Here is a 6,000-nt window from a genome sequence, read left to right on the forward strand (position 1 = left end):
ATTTTTTGGTGAAAGGCTAAAATTTGAAAAAAAGCAGAGGGAAACTGTCCCTAAAGAGACAAAAATACCCGCACAAAAACCGACCAAAATCTATTCCCCACCCTCTAGGATATGTCTCCACGCTGGGGAACACAGCGTTAACAACTCCTATACATGCAAATCTAAATAAATAATAAATTGTATTATTTTGATGTTGTTGCCAAGGGATCTCGCTGGTTATGCATGTCTAAAGATTGTTTTCTCTACAACACCTTCAATGGTATTTTCTACAGTATTTGACTCGTTGAGCAGACCGCTGATTAAGTACACAACAAATGGATTGGTTATCGAACGATTGGTGCACGCCCGTTGCCAGGATTTCAAGGCCATGGAATTTTTCACACTTTCATGAGAAAGTTGTGATATTTTTCATAATTTGACCCTTTTGAGGAGTCTTTGAAAAAACCTTTGAAGGGATTCTCGTCGATCTTGCCAAATCAAACTTGGTTATAGGAAAAGATATCCTATAGTTGCACGCAGATGAGTGATTTCAATTGCAGCAACTTATAATTACTGCTTTGTGTGACCAAATATCTCATGTCTGCAACCCCGCGGTTTGGTATCGAGTCGCAGATCGACCCAACTGCGATGACTATCACAAACCTATATTGTACATGTACTTGTACATAGTGACATGAAAAAAAGAGATAAAACTCCTTAAAAATATTTTTAGGTTTAACAGGGATACAAGATGATATCTTTCCAACTGAAGTTGTACCAATGAACAAGTTAATGATCTGAGATTGATTTTACCAAGGTGTAATTTTATTTATGCACCTGGCTGGCAAATATTCCGTCAGGAATATAATAACATATATACCGCCAACATGCCCCGGAATTATCATATTTAGCGCTAAAAATACAATTCGCCTCGAAATGAATCTCAAATTTATCCAGGTAAAAGGTGTGAAGTAAGCCTGAAGTATTCCATATCCTGTTTCAAGAAACTATCACTAATATCTTAACAAGTTACTTTTTTATTCCCGTTCCTAAATCTTCTTATTATTGTTTGTTCAGCTTATTTTGCCAGGTTTTCCAGTAATGGGAGATGAGGATTGCCAGCATTGGGAAAATCACGTTTCCCTTGGTATATATGTTGAGCTAACGAGCTTGATTAATTAGTATCTGGTTAAGAGGATTCCTTCTGCTAGCGGAGCTAATGATTCGTTGACTACGCTAATGAAGGGGAATCCGGGAGGTGGCCGGCAGAAAACCTGTTGAATCAACTGAGGTGAACAAGGTATAGTCTGTTGGAGTCGCACCCAGGGGTGCTAATATTGCGCTAGGGGGATCAGCACCTAAGTTCTTTGAAGCATGCCTTGAACTTTCAGCACCCCTCTCTTCAATTTCGCCATGCCAACAAGCGTTAAAATCACAGCTACCCGCGATTATAATTGCAGCCATGTGCAACAAAAGGCTCTCTTGTCTGCGGGCAAAATCGGTAATCGCTCGGTTTGATTTGACTCACAGGTAACTGCGACCTGCAATGACCATAAAATGAGTGATTATCGTCGCATGTGATTTGAATTGTAAGTCGCTGCGATTTTAATCACTTGTCTGCTCTATAGCACTTGAGATGGATCCTCGATCACTTTAAAATGTCGCCATCATTGGAAAATACATCCGATCGTGGATATAAATGGAGTAAAAATCTGAAAATGATGTTTTTACAAACATATAGGACCGCAAAAATAAAGGGTTTCACAGTATCCCTAAAATTCCTTCAACATCAAGAAACCAAGATCAGACTCATCAACTCCAGCACAACTGTTATCATTTACCTCAAATTCAGTGAGTTGCCAGGCAACCGATCGCCAGATATTTATATTGTAACCAATTCTGAGTCGATAGACTTTAGAAATCCAGAGTTATTCTGGCAAACTTAAACATCTGGCAAAAGGAGAGGCAGAACAATTTAACCGACTTTTACTAAGGTATCAAAACGCATCTTGTAGGTATCTATATATTTTGCAAAAACAATATAATCGAGCAGAATATGTTATCCGATTCTCCCTCAGTTCTATATATATATACATATACAAACATGCATTAGATATTAAGCAGACACTCAGAACCTTAGATCAAGGAGGTATGCTCTTCATGAAATTGAATTTGGAACTGTGTCTGATCAATATCGTGAAAATTGAACTGGAAAATGTTAGGCCTACTTTCATTTCACAACTATTATATACACTACAGTAGAACCTCTCTATTAAGGACACCCTCGGGACCGACTAGCACTGTCCTTAATCCAGAGGTGTCCTGATAAGAGAGTTAAAATTGAATGGAACCAACCAGTTCGGTACCAAAACTAGTGTTCTTAACAGAGAGGTGTCTGCTAAGGGAGGTTCCACTGTATATGTACTGGCAGTGAAATAAAAGTACTGTGAGCCACAGTGTTTTCACTTTCGAAATGATGGGATGGGCTGAAATTCTTGGGTTGTATTGAGGACAGGCTTCCTTATATATTTTACCGGGATGCGGGACAAACATTGGATGAGAGAAATGATCAACAATTTATTGAATTCTCAATACCATATTCATCTGATGCCAAAAGTATCAAGATTGTGTGTTTTGGGCGAAAGTGGAGTACTTTTCTCGTTAGCTCTACACCTGTTTCTGGTCAGAAAGTGCCAGCTATAAGGCCTATACCGTTCGTTGATAATTTCGAATTTGTTTTTGAATTTGAATATTTCAACTTGTGTAAATAATAAGTACAGTAGAACACCACTATTAAGGATAAGCTCGGGAGTGACAAGTGCTGCCTCTAATAGAGAGGTGTCCTGATTACAGAGGTCAAGTTGAATGGAAAACAACCAAGAGTGTCCTTAACAGAGAGGTTTCACCGCAACAGACCGTGAACTAAGAATATCATAAGCCATGTCTAAGGCCACCTTATTTTACATCAGATAAATTATCTTCAAAACAGAAACATACGAAAATTAAGAAAAAATCCATGATGCCTACACTGAGATGGGTCTCCTACAATTTCATACAAATACATGAATTCGCATTGCCATGGCAACCAATGATAAGAGCAGATATCTATACTTTATCTTTTATAATGGGAGCATTTAAACTGCTGGAGAAAATTTCTAAAAGATGATGAAAACCGATGTACGCAACTAATGGAGAATTAACTCATTTTACGCTTAGAAAATGTTGAGGAATGGTCTTTAACCCTTTGAAATACAATTGCTTTGGAGATACAGGTGATGTTAACTTGGAACCTCTCTATCAAGGACATTTTTATACCATGACACGGGTGGGGTTTGCGGCGTCTTTATTTCAAGGTGATTGCGGTAACAATCAGCAGCAAGGTGCACTTTGTACGTAAAATCCCCTACAACTTAGTATGAAATATAATGGACAGGAGAACCTCTCTATCAAGGACACCCATTGGACTGACAAGTGCTGTCCTTAATAGAGAGGTGTCCTAATAAGAGAGGTCAAATTGAATGGAAACAACCAAACCAAACTAGTGTCCTTTATAGAGAGGGTGTCCTTTAAATAAAAGAGTCAGCTAAAAGGGAGGTTCAACTGTATCTAAAAGATCTTCACTAGTTTTGTGCACAGTCAGATCAACATGTGGCATTTACAGCAGAGTTTCAAATAATTACGTATTTTTCCAACAATGTTGAAAAGGGTGCATAGTGACATACATCATGATCGTGAACATTTCAAATGTGTGAATCATTAGAACTTTCGTCGATTGCCATATGCCAAAGAAGAACACTAAAGCTAATGAATTTTGGTTAAGTTTTTGGCATGTACATGAATTTTTATTTTAAAAGACGCATATTCATGAATGTGCAATTTACTTAGCTTTATGATCTATAATTGGATGGCATGTACTTGTCATTTTACAGATCACGAGCTTTTCAGAATTTGTTTGAAGTTGCCATTCTTCAAATCTTGAGGGTCCTCAAATATTCGAGGCACTTTAAATCCTAATTTTTAATTGATTTACATATATCATGGAAAGCCTAATTGATATGTCTCTAAAATGATTATTTTTTGTCTGATTTCCAAAATTCAAAGTTGTACGGAGAGAGCTGAGGCACAGAGCTTTCCATTCTGCTGTCAAATTAACTCTTTCAGACCCTAACTTGTTTCGCACAGTTTGATTTTTTCATTTCTGCGCTCAAATTACGCCCTTTTTAGTAGGGAAAAAACGGAAATCCTTTAAACATCTGAAATGTCTCATCAATGTAATGCCTAACATTAAAGCCCTTCAAAATCATTCTAAGAGCAAAGCATTAATTCCACATAGCATTTCGAACTGGTCACGCAACCCGACGAAAATGACTTTGATGGAGAACACTATAGATCCACTTCAGAGTGGGTATATCTCTTCAGCAGCAAGTCAATTTCTGAGTTTGATATTTGCCAGTTCCTGAAACAGGCTGGTTGCCATGGAAACCTTTACTTTATCGCAAGATTACATCCCCATCCCGTCTGAAGGTAGCAGGCACCAGATTGTCTGTTGTCTTAGATTAACAATTACAGTGGAACCTCCCTTAGCGGACACATCTCTATTAAGGACAACCTCTCTATTGACGAGACTAATTTTGGTCCCAAATTGGTTGTATCCATTCAATTTGACCTCTCTAATCAGGACACCTCTCTACTGAGGACAACACTTGTCATTCCCGAGGGTGTCCTCGATAGAGAGGTTCTACTCTACATGTTCAAGTTTAGAGATGCATGATATAGCTGTAATAAGGTGTATAGCGAAGGCCTATCAGGACATTGTCGCCATAGAACATGAGTAAGATCAGGGTTCTTTTTCTCCTAGAGTGTTTGCTCAATAACAAACCACTCAGACCCCAAGGATGGACCACTTAAGAGGGTTCAGTGATTACATTCTGGCAATCGGCACATTCACCCCGCCGGATTGGTTCCTCAGATTGCCGAGAATCAGGCAGGCCTTCCCAAAAGCCGAGCCAATCAGTCCTGGGAAAGAAGAATGTTTCAACATTTTGCCTTTTAGAACTTGACCATATAATGCACATTATTAACTCTCCTAACAACCTACAATAATTCTTGATAAAAATGCCTATTTAGCACAAAATGCATCATAACAAATTATACGAACATGGCAAATATTCATGAAAGTAGGCCAAATGCATTCATATCAGCGAAAATGCCCCAAAATGTATACAAAATGAAACGGGGTATGTCACTTGAAATAAACTGTTGAAATAAGTGGCATATATATTTTGATCAGAATTTTGATCTGAATACCAACTAAAAATCAATGTAATGTGGAGCTTTTGTTGAGATAGATAGAAGATATGCCATGGAATTACCTTTAAAATCATCAAGCTGGATTTCCTTAATTACGGTGAAATGCTCACAAAGCGACAGATGTAAAGGTAATTGTCCCTAACGCTGGCATTAAATTAACTTAGCATTACCTCCTTCAGTTAAGCCCATTAGACTTAACATGTTAGTGAAAAAACTTATTTTGAACAAGCAGGCCCACAACATTTTCATGAAGATAACAAAATACCTAAATCATCAGAAAAAAATTTCTCATGAATTCGAGAGCAAATTAGTCTCATTATTGATTGAATCACTTTACCTGGAAAACAAAACCGCAAAAAAACACATCAAATCATCCTCCATCAAGAAATGGCGAAAACAGATTTTGATATTTAACAGCCTGGAGTAAAAAGTCCTGGTAACTATAGGTAACAGGTCGAGTTTCTATTTTATTCTATAGGCCTAAAAGTCGACCACAACTAAAATAACAAAGATATCTTTCATTTGTTCTTTAATTAGCGGGTGGAAATTTGATAATCAGGAAAATATTCTACATTTGGTTGAAAAAATTGCCGTTTTCCATTCTGTTCTCCAATTTACAGTTCTATGAAAGTTCATGTCAAAGTCCAGGACTAACTGAAGACTTGAACTGCATACTCTCGTTTAAAGTCCAAATTCTGAAAAACAACCCAC

Source organism: Lineus longissimus, chromosome 12, assembly GCF_910592395.1.
Source record: "Lineus longissimus chromosome 12, tnLinLong1.2, whole genome shotgun sequence".
In the NCBI taxonomy this organism is placed as follows: domain Eukaryota; kingdom Metazoa; phylum Nemertea; class Pilidiophora; order Heteronemertea; family Lineidae; genus Lineus; species Lineus longissimus.